Below are 16,316 nucleotides of genomic sequence, written 5' to 3'. Positions count from 1 at the left end.
TTTATTTAGTATATAAATACATCTATCTACTGATGAATTCTGAAAACCCTCCCGCCTAAGAGACTGTTCAAAAATTTCAAACCAGTATCTAGCGGCTTGCTTTAGCCCATATAATGCTTTATTTAATTTACACACATAACCATTTTTGCAAGACACCCCTTCTGGAACTTTCATATATATTTCTTCCTGTAGTACCCCATTTAGAAATGCAGTTTTTACGTCCATGTGATGTACAAGTAAATTATATTGATTAGCAAAAGCAATAATAAATCTAAAACTAGCTATTCTTGCAACAGGTGCAAAAGTCTCATTATAGTCTATGAGATATTCCTGGCTAAAAGCCCTAGCAACGAGTCGAGCTTTATAGCGTAAAGGCTTTCCGAATTCATCATTTTTTATATTAAACATCCATTTGCAATCTATAATATTTTTGTTATCTGGCCGTGGTACTAAAGTCCATGTTTTATTTAAAAATAGAGAATTTAATTGCACCTTCCCAATGAACTCTATCGTCTCGTGTTTTAATCTCTTGAAACGAATTTGGTATTTTACACAAAATTGAACTAGCACACATAAGGTTATCATCGATTTCTTTATAAGAAATAGGGGGACGACTTTAAGCCTATCACTCCTACGTGGTTCAATACAACTGGTTGTGTCCTCATTATTTACGACCACTGAAAGATCATCAGAATGTGCATTTGGTTGTTCAAATTCGACGATGTCATGGTTAGTTTTGCGAATTTTCTGAGGAACTTCATAATCATCAGATTTACAGGTATCTGATTTATATCTGTCAGTTTTTTGAGACTTTATTGACTTTGAAATGTTGTCAATGTTAACATTATCATGAGAATTTACTATATTCTCTTCAGGTCGCAACGCAGGCCTGGATTGAAGTAATTTGTCTCATCTACTATGACATCTCTGACAGTAATAAATTTTTCGCATTTAGGATTCCAAACTTTATAACCGTTTGGTTCGTATCCCACAAGAATACCTTTCCATGACTTAACATCGAATTTTGTCTTATATAACTTATCATGCACATAAACTGTTGAACCAAAAAAATTTAAATATTTTATTTGTGGTTTTTTGTTATGCCACATTTACGAATTCAATCATCATGTAAGTAATTTATATATTATTTAACATTGTACATTATAGTATGAAGTTGTAATAATTTTAAGCAGCATTATTTTCTTTAGGTGACGTAATTGGTGAATAATATTGTAATTGAAAAGGATATTTCTCTTTAAATGTACAAGCTGTGTGTGATGCAGAAATAAAATATATTAATGTTGTTCCCCATGGCCTGGTGCCGCTCATGATGCAACAACTTTTGTAAACTCAGTTCTACAAGTTAATTCAAATTTATTGATAAGAAGGTAGAACTTGATAAATGTGCCAACTAAATTAACAGGTATATTTGTTTATAGCTTAATATCGTACAGGTCTACTGAGAAATCACTGGATGGTTGTTAATAGTGCTTACTCAAATATACCTTATTCATTAACACCATTTCTCTGACTGACCAGAGATATGATGAAGTACACATTAAGAATAGGAATACTATAGAGAGGTAAATATATAGTATAATTTAGAGTATTAATAATTATACTATGTCAAAAAGTTGCAAGATATGTGACCCAAATGAAACATGATGTAAGGTTAAAATATTTGTCTTTTTCGGAAAATTTGGAGTATGGAAATGTCGCTTTAACATTGTATTTATTACTAGCTTAAGTTCAAGCTATTGTTATTGCCACAGCTGTTATGCAAAATATTTGTAAGGATTATAATTTGTAGATATACCGGCAGAAGTTTTAGTTCCAACACTTGATACAGTTTCAAGTCAAGAAGTTAATGAAGGAAATCAAGACGTAACTGAAAGAACAAGCTTTATTTATTATTTTGGAAAATTAATATATTCTTCTTAATTCTAGCAGAAACAAACATGTTGTATTTAAATGTCCTTTTGTACATATAAAATACTAGTACTTATTTTTCTTAGAAGAAAGTTAGTTAAAATTTTAATAAGTTATGTCGTTAATCTACCTATAAAATTAAATTATTATTTATCATAACCATGTAATGTAATGAAATATTAGGAAAAATAAATAAAACATAACATAATATAAAATTTATTTCATTATACTCTTATATATTACTAATATGTAATCCAATGTTATAAACAAATGTTATAAATGTAAACCAATGAAAATGTTAAAACCATCAACTTCAACTTCAACGAACATTAAAAAAACAGAACTGGTACAATTGGTTCAGGCTTTGTATAGTTATGCGCTTACCTACACATTCTGCGATTCATTTTTTATATTATAGATGACACTGATGACAAAGGCACTCTTCTCGGTTGCTGGAATGAGAGATAAGTTTCATTAGGTTAGAAAATTATGGTTCCCGAAACTAAGAGCCTTCTGAAAAGCGGTCACCACGTTCGAGTAGTCCACAGGAAAACAAATATGATGCCAAACTCATTGCCGTTAATAATTTTTCCTAACGTTTTAAATATGATAGCAAACGATGGAAAGCCATTAAATAAATTGACCAGGAAACCGTGTAAGCCTTCGCCCCATCGCCAAAGTTCTTTAGTAATTTTAGTAAGATGAGGAAATTGAATTGAATCACTATACATTTCTTAACAAAAGTCAACCGATTTAATTTAATTTATAGGTTGGTCTGACGCACGATACCATTGTAAGTCCGGTAAAACTATCGATGGTTAAAATATTTACTCTCTAGACCCTTCGTGTAAAACCAGCCATATTCTGCTGCTGGACAGGCAGAGGTAGGCACGTAAGCCATCTAATTGTGCGAGATTTTGAAAAATTTGTTTATTATTATCATATTAACAGATTTAAGTTCTACATTTTATTATATACCCAAGAATTTACAAGAATTTCATTACTCTTTTCAGTATTTACAATAAATCCTTTAGCTTCAAGAAGTGTTCTAGCGTCCTGAATATTTTGTAAACATTCAGTGTAGCTGGAGGACATAAACTTAATATTTCTTGTGTTAGCTTCTAATATTAATTTAATTATTCTAAATTCTAAACATTTTTATGAAACATATTCTTAAGAATCTTGCTACAAGTGCGCATGTGCAATAGTTACTCATTTGACTCGTTCGGTTGTTTACGAGTTGTTACGAATTGACTCGACCATTTTCCCGAAGTGGGATGGTCGAGTCGGAGGAGGGAGTTGTGATTATAAAAGAGGTTGTGACACATGCGCAGGGGCCACTTTCGCTTCCGACCGCCGACCCGTGCGGATGTCTGCTCCAGTGCTCTCTCCGTGTGAGTCATCAGTGCTGTAGTGCCATCTCGCTCGCTCCGTGTGAGTCATCGCCGCTTGCCAGTGCGCACGCGCTGTCCGACCGCTGCCTTGCTGCCTGCTGCCCTCTCATTGGTCAGTCCGATCGCTGCCTTGCTGCCTGCCGCCCTCTCATTGGTCGCTTCGCTTCAATTTATGAACGCGGGTTTACCTGCGGCCCTCAGATAGCCACCTAACGGTGCCAAACGGTTATCTGTCGGTTAACGCCTTGTGCGGGAGTGTTTTTGTTGTAATTTATAGATTGTTCGAATTTGCTTTGTTCAGTCTCTGAATATAGTTTACTTTTAGGAACATCGCTGACCAAGAAAAAGGTATTTTATAACCTTTTATCCACGATAATAGAGTTGTATCACAAGTAATAAGTGAATAACATTCTTTGATAAACTACCAGTGAGCGCGAGGTGGCGCGCGCGGCGCTGGACGCGACTGCCTATAGTAGGCTGTGAGCAAGCTCCTTCATCCTGGATTCCCCTTTTGCCTATGATTAAATTCTTTTTGACCTTCTTTGTCCTTTTCTGATTTTGATGCGAGCTTGTAGTCAACTAATCGCTTACTGAATAGGTACTTGTATACCTATGTTCCTTGAAGTTGTTCTTTTAGATCTTTTAAGGCTATATAGAATAAAGTTGTGTCGTGTGACTGAGTCTTGGTATTGTGTGTCACATTGGAATCCGTATCCATAAGTAATTTTAATAGGTACATATTTCTTGTTTCCGCAGACAAGAACACTGTGAGTGGCCTCTGCTAAACAAGAAGTAGCTGTAGCATTTGGTTTCATTTGAAACCTGCGTCCTATATTAATCCTGTTTGAGATTGCGGTCTTTTCCTCTGGGTTCAAATTGGGTGCATTGATTAGAATACTTAGATAAAAGTTGTAAAGTGTAAGCTTACTGCAAGATCAAACTGTATGTCTTCACCTGGAGTATTAGACTTTGATGGATCTTCTCCCGATACCTGCAGCAGTTCATTGTCTCATCCAGCGACAAGTGGTCGTTAGGGCGGCGGCCGTGCGTTACCTGTTACGCGACGCTTTTGGTTATGTACGCCTTCGTTCGAGGATACATTACAACTGGATTTACACACGTGTAGTTACAATTTCAATCAAATGAAAACTGAGGGTAGTATTAAAGTCTCAAAGCTCAATGTATAATAAAACTTCACTTACAGGTAAGTCATATTGACGATTTTGTGTTGTACTTTGCCAAAACATGGTAGGGAAAATACTCAAAATGCGGTATACCATCAAAAGAAGATTCTTCCTTATCCTTGCATAGGTTCCCTCTTCCGTCCGAGAATGGGCCTCTGAAGTAAGTAGATCGGTTAATCTTTCCAATATGGACCGTCGATATTTGAGGTTTTAGAGGGGCGGGGAGGGGGTTGACGGCTACTTCGGAGCTTTTATATATACTCTAGGGGTAGGGCAGACAAGACCATGTGGATAGTGGGGTGCTCTGATTCGGTTTTGGGTACTTTTTTGATATTAAAAAAGTACACGATAATACAGAATTAGATAATACAGAAAGTTACAAACAATGAAAAAAATATTTTCAGCTATAAATTTCATTTTAAAATCCACAACAGACCTTATGCAATCCAACTTTTTCAAAATTCCAGTAAGCAATTTTTTTTTTTTTTACTAATGATTTATTATTTTATAACCTGACCTGAAATAACATAAATCAAAACTTACTTTAACTCATCCGAGTAAGGATTAAGCCTTCTGCCAGATGACCTAGTAAGTCTGGGCATCGCAGCAAATTCCTCGCCAGGACTAGTCAGCCCACTAGGACCAGCAACCGGTTCGTCAAGGATCGGCGCAGAAGAGGAGGCCGTGACAAGCGGCTAATTTGAGTCCAACACTTGCACTTCACTTAACTCTTCAAACAATGGGCTTCGGAGACGCCATGGTAGTCAAACGTTGTAAGTTTATAGGAGTACGTAAAACGATTTCTACTGCAAGGGTGACAAACGATGACTGGACGCCATTAAACAAAATGAATGGCTTAAAAACAAATTTAGTGATCACCAAAAAGTATCGATACCCGAGTAGTATCGATATTTTCAATAACTTTTGTACTATCTACAAAACAAATATGGGCATTTAAACCGATGATCCATATTAGAAAGTTTAATGTCGATACCAGAGTAGTATCGATACTTTGAAAATTTTCGGAACCCTACACTAAGTGATTGACGTTTGACATCAATTATTTGTCAAATATATTTTGTAATTGCGTGTTGTTACTTACCAATTTGTGTGAAAAGTTTTAATAAATGTATCTCATGAACCGTAAGTTTGCGCAACCTAAATCTTTGCAAAACTCTTTCTTTTAGTGAGTACTATCTACAAAAAAATGGGCATTTAAATCGACGGTCCATATTGGAAAGATTATCCAAAACAGCTTCACTATTAACTATGTCTAATGAAAACTTTATTTTTAGTGTTAAAGTTTGGGCTAAATTGTTTTCCTAATGGTGATGGGACATCCATTGAATCATTAAAAACAGTGAATGCCCAGCATAGGATACTATGTGAAAATCATTTGAATGAATCTTCATTTACCAGCAGCGATAGGAAAAGACTTAACAAGTTAGATAAGACCAATTAAAAAACAAACATTGTAGTCCATATAGAGCAAGTTATGACATCCAAGTGAGTATTTACATTCATATTCTACCTAAGTCAAATAGACAAATTTTTATAGTCATGCTTTTTTACATAGAGGTAGGCAGTACATTTCTGACACACATCTAGGTGATATATGGATGATTAAAAGTTTTCTATTTTCTCCATCCACTTATTGGATTTGTTATCTTTTTCGAATTTTTTATTCAATTATTTTTGTATATTTTCCAGGAACCATCAACTAGCAAAGGTATTTTGTAGGACTTGGACGTGAAAAAGTTCAGTGAACTTATACCTCAAAAGCAAACGCTGTCTAAGAGATGCAGAAAAAATCTATCTGAAATAGTGAGGCTCTGAAAAAAGTTTCAAGGTGATAAAAACTCCAAAAGATCTATATTAAGTGTACTAACATCAAACGAACCTAGCAATGAAATATTAAAAAGCACATTAAATAATTCATTTTCTTTACTATTACAAAGCCAACTGAAAAACTTTATAAGAAAATTAACTGGAATGAGATGGACACTGGATGATAAAGTGAACGTCTTGAGCATCTATAAGAAATCAAACTTTTGTTTTATATTATTGATTAGGTTATTTTGAAAGAAAATATTTTTTTAACTGGATTATTATACATAATTATAAGTTTATAATAATACAAATAGTTTTAATCCGGTATAAAAAATTGGTTTCTTTCAATGTGTAAAAGCTATGTTAACCAAAGACAATACTAGGTTATTTTGTCAGCTCTCTCAAGGCATTATTGAACAAAATTCCAATGGTATGTGGAATCAACAGCCCAGTAATACAGACAGTAAAAGAAATCACAAAAGACCAAGATGTCAATGATAATTTATGTAAAATGGCTTTTGATGAAATGTCAATAAGAAAAAATCTGACATATAACGTAAAACTCAATGCTAAGGCCCATTACACTAGATATACAAATAAACAGAAAACTAAACATAGGTTGGTATAATAATTTAATTAATTGAACAGCGGAAAGATATTAAAACTTTTTTATGACTTATTTATCCATTGAACCATGACCATCCATTGACTTATTTATCCGCTAGTGGCCTTTGGCAATTATTTCCCTGCATCAAGTAGTTGTTAGTATTGCCTTATTGCCTAATTAAAATAACTAATAATTGATGTACCTCTGCTGTACCATATTTATTTTCTTATTGCCGCTTGACCTGTGATTGGTTAAAATTGTTTTGAGAATAAGATCATAACCTTCCATTGCAGGTACAGTAAAGTGGAGCCACATAGAGGAGTTTTATAATAAAGATCGCGAGAATCCCAACCGTGTTTGCTCCAGCTTTAACCCAGCACCACTTACAACCAGTACAGAATGGCAAACAGAAAATCAAAGAGCGCCTAGCAGATCAAATTTTAAGCCATTCGGTTGCAGTTGGAATATTTGCCAAAGTAAGTTTCAAAATTTTATTGAAAAGTACTTCCGTCCGCGATGGCCTCCTAAACTACTTAACCGATTTTAAATTAAATTGGCACACCGTGAGCGGTCTGGTCCAACTCAAGAGATAGGGTAGCTTAGATCTTTAATTATAGTCGCAATTTTATTTTATTGCAAATTATTTGTCTATAATTAATTGACAGTCACAATTATTCGAATTATTCGACTGAATTGAGTAAGTGATCAATAGATGGCACTGCTATGGTAAACCGACAAACGTGTCATATAAGCTACAATTCAATATCATGATTACCACGTGTTATTGAGGCTAAAGTATGAACTTTTTTAATTTTTGGTGTTAGCCAACCACGTGTTACTTAGACCGAAGTGTAAATCAAATTCAAATCTAAAACCACATTCTATGGCAGCTAGTAATTATATAATTTATTTTACCTTCAGATGAATGATGACAAGACGCCCCTGGAACAACTGTCGCTGGACAAGCTTTTCGACTGAACGGAGATTCGACCGACAGGAAAGAGGTATAAACACTTATTATAATAATACTTGACATCTGTAATTGTGGATGTGATCCAAACCCCACGTCGGTCCAATTAAAAACTAGCTTAGGCAATTAGTAGCAGCGTTTTTAATACGCTGAAATTATTATTCTTCGAAGACACTAAACCTAGCTGCGCAACTGAATATCCCTGTAACAGCCAGATGGAACCTCCAACCTCCCAGGGAAATTAAGTGGCATCGCCGACTCAGCTACGCCTACGTCTGGCTATGCTCTCGGGGTGTAACTCCCATGATTAAGTTAATCGTTATGAAACGAATAACTGTATGTAGAAGAGAGTGCCTACGTCTGGCTATGCTCTCGGAGTGTAACTCCCATGATTTAGTTAATCGTTATGAAACGAATAACTGTATGAAGAAGAGAGTGCCTGCGTCTGGCTATGCTCTCGGAGTGTAACTCCCATGATTTAGTTAATCGTTATGAAACGAATAACTGTATGAAGAAGAGAGTGCCTGCGTCTGGCTATGCTCTCGGAGTGTAACTCCCATGATTTAGTTAATCGTTATGAAACGAATAACTGTATGAAGAAGAGAGTGCCTGCGTCTGGCTATGCTCTCGGAGTGTAACTCCCATGATTTAGTTAATCGTTATGAAACGAATAACTGTATGAAGAAGAGAGTGCCTGCGTCTGGCTATGCTCTCGGAGTGTAACTCCCATGATTTAGTTAATCGTTATGAAACGAATAACTGTATGAAGAAGAGAGTGCCTGCGTCTGGCTATGCTCTCGGAGTGTAACTCCCATGATTAAGTTAATCGTTATGAAACGAATAACTGTATGTAGAAGAGAGTGCCTGCGTCTGGCTATGCTCTCGGAGTGTAACTCCCATGATTTAGTTAATCGTTATGAAACGAATAACTGTATGTAGAAGAGAGTGCCTGCGTCTGGCTATGCTCTCGGAGTGTAACTCCCATGATTTAGTTAATCGTTATGAAACGAATAACTGTATGTAGAAGAGAGTGCCTGCGTCTGGCTATGCTCTCGGAGTGTAACTCCCATGATTTAGTTAATCGTTATGAAACGAATAACTGTATGTAGAAGAGAGTGCCTGCGTCTGGCTATGCTCTCGGAGTGTAACTCCCATGATTTAGTTAATCGTTATGAAACGAATAACTGTATGTAGAAGAGAGTGCCTACGTCTAGCTATGTATGCTCTCGGAGTGTAACTCCCATGATTTAGTTAATCGTTATGAAACGAATAACTGTATGTAGAAGAGAGTGCCTGCGTCTGGCTATGCTCTCGGAGTGTAACTCCCATGATTTAGTTAATCGTTATGAAACGAATAACTGTATGTAGAAGAGAGTGCCTGCGTCTGGCTATGCTCTCGGAGTGTAACTCCCATGATTTAGTTAATCGTTATGAAACGAATAACTGTATGTAGAAGAGAGTGCCTGCGTCTGGCTATGCTCTCGGAGTGTAACTCCCATGATTTAGTTAATCGTTATGAAACGAATAACTGTATGTAGAAGAGAGTGCCTGCGTCTGGCTATGCTCTCGGAGTGTAACTCCCATGATTTAGTTAATCGTTATGAAACGAATAACTGTATGTAGAAGAGAGTGCCTGCGTCTGGCTATGCTCTCGGAGTGTAACTCCCATGATTTAGTTAATCGTTATGAAACGAATAACTGTATGTAGAAGAGAGTGCCTGCGTCTGGCTATGCTCTCGGAGTGTAACTCCCATGATTTAGTTAATCGTTATGAAACGAATAACTGTATGTAGAAGAGAGTGCCTGCGTCTGGCTATGCTCTCGGAGTGTAACTCCCATGATTTAGTTAATCGTTATGAAACGAATAACTGTATGTAGAAGAGAGTGCCTGCGTCTGGCTATGCTCTCGGAGTGTAACTCCCATGATTTAGTTAATCGTTATGAAACGAATAACTGTATGTAGAAGAGAGTGCCTGCGTCTGGCTATGCTCTCGGAGTGTAACTCCCATGATTTAGTTAATCGTTATGAAACGAATAACTGTATGTAGAAGAGAGTGCCTGCGTCTGGCTATGCTCTCGGAGTGTAACTCCCATGATTTAGTTAATCGTTATGAAACGAATAACTGTATGTAGAAGAGAGTGCCTGCGTCTGGCTATGCTCTCGGAGTGTAACTCCCATGATTTAGTTAATCGTTATGAAACGAATAACTGTATGTAGAAGAGAGTGCCTGCGTCTGGCTATGCTCTCGGAGTGTAACTCCCATGATTTAGTTAATCGTTATGAAACGAATAACTGTATGTAGAAGAGAGTGCCTGCGTCTGGCTATGCTCTCGGAGTGTAACTCCCATGATTTAGTTAATCGTTATGAAACGAATAACTGTATGTAGAAGAGAGTGCCTACGTCTAGCTATGTATGCTCTCGGAGTGTAACTCCCATGATTTAGTTAATCGTTATGAAACGAATAACTGTATGTAGAAGAGAGTGCCTGCGTCTGGCTATGCTCTCGGAGTGTAACTCCCATGATTTAGTTAATCGTTATGAAACGAATAACTGTATGTAGAAGAGAGTGCCTGCGTCTGGCTATGCTCTCGGAGTGTAACTCCCATGATTTAGTTAATCGTTATGAAACGAATAACTGTATGTAGAAGAGAGTGCCTACGTCTGGCTATGTATGCTCTCGGAGTGTAACTCCCATGATTTAGTTAATCGTTATGAAACGAATAACTGTATGTTGAAGAGAGTGCCTGCGTCTGGCTATGCTCTCGGAGTGTAACTCCCATGATTTAGTTAATCGTTATGAAACGAATAACTGTATATAGCAGAGAGTGCCTGCGTCTGGCTATGCTCTCGGAGTGTAACTCCCATGATTTAGTTAATCGTTATGAAACGAATAACTGTATGTAGAAGAGAGTGCCTGCGTCTGGCTATGCTCTCGGAGTGTAACTCCCATGATTTAGTTAATCGTTATGAAACGAATAACTGTATGTAGAAGAGAGTGCCTGCGTCTGGCTATGCTCTCGGAGTGTAACTCCCATGATTTAGTTAATCGTTATGAAACGAATAACTGTATGTAGAAGAGAGTGCCTGCGTCTGGCTATGCTCTCGGAGTGTAACTCCCATGATTTAGTTAATCGTTATGAAACGAATAACTGTATGTAGAAGAGAGTGCCTGCGTCTGGCTATGCTCTCGGAGTGTAACTCCCATGATTTAGTTAATCGTTATGAAACGAATAACTGTATGTAGAAGAGAGTGCCTGCGTCTGGCTATGCTCTCGGAGTGTAACTCCCATGATTTAGTTAATCGTTATGAAACGAATAACTGTATGTAGAAGAGAGTGCCTACGTCTAGCTATGTATGCTCTCGGAGTGTAACTCCCATGATTTAGTTAATCGTTATGAAACGAATAACTGTATGTAGAAGAGAGTGCCTGCGTCTGGCTATGCTCTCGGAGTGTAACTCCCATGATTTAGTTAATCGTTATGAAACGAATAACTGTATGTAGAAGAGAGTGCCTGCGTCTGGCTATGCTCTCGGAGTGTAACTCCCATGATTTAGTTAATCGTTATGAAACGAATAACTGTATGTAGAAGAGAGTGCCTACGTCTGGCTATGTATGCTCTCGGAGTGTAACTCCCATGATTTAGTTAATCGTTATGAAACGAATAACTGTATGTTGAAGAGAGTGCCTGCGTCTGGCTATGCTCTCGGAGTGTAACTCCCATGATTTAGTTAATCGTTATGAAACGAATAACTGTATGTAGCAGAGAGTGCCTGCGTCTGGCTATGCTCTCGGAGTGTAACTCCCATGATTTAGTTAATCGTTATGAAACGAATAACTGTATGTTGAAGAGAGTGCCTGCGTCTGGCTATGCTCTCGGAGTGTAACTCCCATGATTTAGTTAATCGTTATGAAACGAATAACTGTATGTTGAAGAGAGTGCCTGCGTCTGGCTATGCTCTCGGGGTGTAACTCCCATGATTAAGTTAATCGTTATGAAACGAATAACTGTATGTAGAAGAGAGTGCCTGCGTCTGGCTATGCTCTCGGAGTGTAACTCCCATGATTTAGTTAATCGTTATGAAACGAATAACTGTATGTAGAAGAGAGTGCCTGCGTCTGGCTATGCTCTCGGAGTGTAACTCCCATGATTTAGTTAATCGTTATGAAACGAATAACTGTATGTAGAAGAGAGTGCCTGCGTCTGGCTATGCTCTCGGAGTGTAACTCCCATGATTTAGTTAATCGTTATGAAACGAATAACTGTATGTAGAAGAGAGTGCCTGCGTCTGGCTATGCTCTCGGAGTGTAACTCCCATGATTTAGTTAATCGTTATGAAACGAATAACTGTATGTAGAAGAGAGTGCCTGCGTCTGGCTATGCTCTCGGAGTGTAACTCCCATGATTTAGTTAATCGTTATGAAACGAATAACTGTATGTAGAAGAGAGTGCCTACGTCTGGCTATGTATGCTCTCGGAGTGTAACTCCCATGATTTAGTTAATCGTTATGAAACGAATAACTGTATGTTGAAGAGAGTGCCTGCGTCTGGCTATGCTCTCGGAGTGTAACTCCCATGATTTAGTTAATCGTTATGAAACGAATAACTGTATATAGCAGAGAGTGCCTGCGTCTGGCTATGCTCTCGGAGTGTAACTCCCATGATTTAGTTAATCGTTATGAAACGAATAACTGTATGTTGAAGAGAGTGCCTGCGTCTGGCTATGCTCTCGGAGTGTAACTCCCATGATTTAGTTAATCGTTATGAAACGAATAACTGTATGTTGAAGAGAGTGCCTGCGTCTGGCTATGCTCTCGGGGTGTAACTCCCATGATTAAGTTAATCGTTATGAAACGAATAACTGTATGTTGAAGAGAGTGCCTGCGTCTGGCTATGCTCTCGGGGTGTAACTCCCATGATTAAGTTAATCGTTATGAAACGAATAACTGTATGTAGAAGAGAGTGCCTGCGTCTGGCTATGCTCTCGGAGTGTAACTCCCATGATTTAGTTAATCGTTATGAAACGAATAACTGTATGTAGAAGAGAGTGCCTGCGTCTGGCTATGCTCTCGGAGTGTAACTCCCATGATTTAGTTAATCGTTATGAAACGAATAACTGTATGTAGAAGAGAGTGCCTGCGTCTGGCTATGCTCTCGGAGTGTAACTCCCATGATTTAGTTAATCGTTATGAAACGAATAACTGTATGTAGAAGAGAGTGCCTGCGTCTGGCTATGCTCTCGGAGTGTAACTCCCATGATTTAGTTAATCGTTATGAAACGAATAACTGTATGTTGAAGAGAGTGCCTGCGTCTGGCTATGCTCTCGGAGTGTAACTCCCATGATTTAGTTAATCGTTATGAAACGAATAACTGTATGTTGAAGAGAGTGCCTGCGTCTGGCTATGCTCTCGGAGTGTAACTCCCATGATTTAGTTAATCGTTATGAAACGAATTTCTGTATGTTGAAGAGAGTGCCTGCGTCTGGCTATGCTCTCGGAGTGTAACTCCCATGATTTAGTTAATCGTTATGAAACGAATAACTGTATGTAGAAGAGAGTGCCTGCGTCTGGCTATGCTCTCGGAGTGTAACTCCCATGATTTAGTTAATCGTTATGAAACGAATAACTGTATGTTGAAGAGAGTGCCTGCGTCTGGCTATGCTCTCGGAGTGTAACTCCCATGATTTAGTTAATCGTTATGAAACGAATAACTGTATGTAGAAGAGAGTGCCTGCGTCTGGCTATGCTCTCGGAGTGTAACTCCCATGATTTAGTTAATCGTTATGAAACGAATAACTGTATGTTGAAGAGAGTGCCTGCGTCTGGCTATGCTCTCGGAGTGTAACTCCCATGATTTAGTTAATCGTTATGAAACGAATAACTGTATGTAGAAGAGAGTGCCTGCGTCTGGCTATGCTCTCGGAGTGTAACTCCCATGATTTAGTTAATCGTTATGAAACGAATAACTGTATGTAGAAGAGAGTGCCTGCGTCTGGCTATGCTCTCGGAGTGTAACTGCCATGATTTAGTTAATCGTTATGAAACGAATAACTGTATGTTGAAGAGAGTGCCTGCGTCTGGCTATGCTCTCGGAGTGTAACTCCTATGATTTAGTTAATCGTTATGAAACGAATAACTGTATGTTGAAGAGAGTGCCTGCGTCTGGCTATGCTCTCGGAGTGTAACTCCCATGATTTAGTTAATCGTTATGAAACGAATTACTGTATGTTGAAGAGAGTGCCTGCGTCTGGCTATGCTCTCGGAGTGTAACTCCCATGATTTAGTTAATCGTTATGAAACGAATAACTGTATGTAGAAGAGAGTGCCTGCGTCTGGCTATGCTCTCGGAGTGTAACTCCCATGATTTAGTTAATCGTTATGAAACGAATAACTGTATGTTGAAGAGAGTGCCTGCGTCTGGCTATGCTCTCGGAGTGTAACTCCCATGATTTAGTTAATCGTTATGAAACGAATAACTGTATGTAGAAGAGAGTGCCTGCGTCTGGCTATGCTCTCGGAGTGTAACTCCCATGATTTAGTTAATCGTTATGAAACGAATAACTGTATGTTGAAGAGAGTGCCTGCGTCTGGCTATGCTCTCGGAGTGTAACTCCCATGATTTAGTTAATCGTTATGAAACGAATAACTGTATGTAGAAGAGAGTGCCTGCGTCTGGCTATGCTCTCGGAGTGTAACTCCCATGATTTAGTTAATCGTTATGAAACGAATAACTGTATGTAGAAGAGAGTGCCTGCGTCTGGCTATGCTCTCGGAGTGTAACTGCCATGATTTAGTTAATCGTTATGAAACGAATAACTGTATGTTGAAGAGAGTGCCTGCGTCTGGCTATGCTCTCGGAGTGTAACTCCTATGATTTAGTTAATCGTTATGAAACGAATAACTGTATGTTGAAGAGAGTGCCTGCGTCTGGCTATGCTCTCGGAGTGTAACTCCCATGATTTAGTTAATCGTTATGAAACGAATAACTGTATGTTGAAGAGAGTGCCTGCGTCTGGCTATGCTCTCGGAGTGTAACTCCCATGATTTAGTTAATCGTTATGAAACGAATAACTGTATGTAGAAGAGAGTGCCTGCGTCTGGCTATGCTCTCGGAGTGTAACTCCCATGATTTAGTTAATCGTTATGAAACGAATAACTGTATGTAGAAGAGAGTGCCTGCGTCTGGCTATGCTCTCGGAGTGTAACTCCCATGATTTAGTTAATCGTTATGAAACGAATAACTGTATGTTGAAGAGAGTGCCTGCGTCTGGCTATGCTCTCGGAGTGTAACTCCCATGATTTAGTTAATCGTTATGAAACGAATAACTGTATGTTGAAGAGAGTGCCTGCGTCTGGCTATGCTCTCGGAGTGTAACTCCCATGATTTAGTTAATCGTTATGAAACGAATAACTGTATGTTGAAGAGAGTGCCTGCGTCTGGCTATGCTCTCGGAGTGTAACTCCCATGATTTAGTTAATCGTTATGAAACGAATAACTGTATGTTGAAGAGAGTGCCTGCGTCTGGCTATGCTCTCGGAGTGTAACTCCCATGATTTAGTTAATCGTTATGAAACGAATAACTGTATGTTGAAGAGAGTGCCTGCGTCTGGCTATACTCTCGGAGTGTAACTCCCATGATTTAGTTAATCGTTATGAAACGAATAACTGTATGTTGAAGAGAGTGCCTGCGTCTGGCTATGCTCTCGGAGTGTAACTCCCATGATTTAGTTAATCGTTATGAAACGAATAACTGTATGTTGAAGAGAGTGCCTGCGTCTGGCTATGCTCTCGGAGTGTAACTCCCATGATTTAGTTAATCGTTATGAAACGAATAACTGTATGTAGAAGAGAGTGCCTGCGTCTGGCTATGCTCTCGGAGTGTAACTCCCATGATTTAGTTAATCGTTATGAAACGAATAACTGTATGTAGAAGAGAGTGCCTGCGTCTGGCTATGCTCTCGGAGTGTAACTCCCATGATTTAGTTAATCGTTTTGAAACGAATAACTGTATGTTGAAGAGAGTGCCTGCGTCTGGCTATGCTCTCGGAGTGTAACTCCCATGATTTAGTTAATCGTTATGAAACGAATAACTGTATGTAGAAGAGAGTGCCTGCGTCTGGCTATGCTCTCGGAGTGTAACTCCCATGATTTAGTTAATCGTTATGAAACGAATAACTGTATGTTGAAGAGAGTGCCTGCGTCTGGCTATGCTCTCGGAGTGTAACTCCCATGATTTAGTTAATCGTTATGAAACGAATAACTGTATGTTGAAGAGAGTGCCTGCGTCTGGCTATGCTCTCGGAGTGTAACTCCCATGATTTAGTTAATCGTTATGAAACGAATAACTAACTGTATGTAGAAGAGAGTGCCTGCGTCTGGCTATGCTCTCGGAGTGTAAC

The 16,316-nt window shown here is 38.5% G+C and overlaps 3 long non-coding RNA genes across 6 annotated transcripts; 2 read left to right on the top strand and 1 right to left on the bottom strand.

The window, feature by feature from the left end:
- The first annotated feature begins 426 nt into the window (after window positions 1–426).
- Window positions 427–1,870, top strand: LOC123719066. The gene is made up of 3 exons (XR_006755125.1): window positions 427–1,128; window positions 1,209–1,583; window positions 1,811–1,870. It is a non-coding gene; the product is annotated as an uncharacterized LOC123719066 (long non-coding RNA).
- A 406-nt stretch (window positions 1,871–2,276) lies between these two features.
- On the bottom strand, window positions 2,277–5,537 carry LOC123719061. Of its 3 annotated transcripts, none has more exons than XR_006755117.1 (4): window positions 5,051–5,537; window positions 4,526–4,662; window positions 4,252–4,376; window positions 2,277–2,381 (listed from the first exon to the last, which is right to left on the bottom strand). It is a non-coding gene; the product is annotated as an uncharacterized LOC123719061 (long non-coding RNA). The 3 variants fall into 3 exon arrangements; XR_006755118.1 differs by having other exon boundaries at window positions 4,278–4,376; XR_006755119.1 differs by lacking the exon at window positions 4,252–4,376.
- Window positions 5,538–5,959: 422 nt separating this feature from the next.
- On the top strand, window positions 5,960–8,205 carry LOC123719062. 2 transcript variants are annotated; one of them, XR_006755121.1, is made up of 3 exons: window positions 5,960–6,013; window positions 7,238–7,420; window positions 7,866–8,205. It is a non-coding gene; the product is annotated as an uncharacterized LOC123719062 (long non-coding RNA). The 2 variants fall into 2 exon arrangements; XR_006755120.1 differs by lacking the exon at window positions 5,960–6,013 and adding an exon at window positions 6,265–6,356.
- The last annotated feature ends 8,111 nt before the right edge of the window (window positions 8,206–16,316 follow it).

The sequence above is a fragment of the Pieris brassicae genome (genome assembly GCF_905147105.1).
Source record: "Pieris brassicae chromosome W unlocalized genomic scaffold, ilPieBrab1.1 SUPER_W_unloc_2, whole genome shotgun sequence".
Lineage (NCBI taxonomy): Eukaryota > Metazoa > Arthropoda > Insecta > Lepidoptera > Pieridae > Pieris > Pieris brassicae.
Note: the sequence above shows the minus strand (reverse complement) of the source record. Positions and strands in the feature narration are given on the sequence as shown.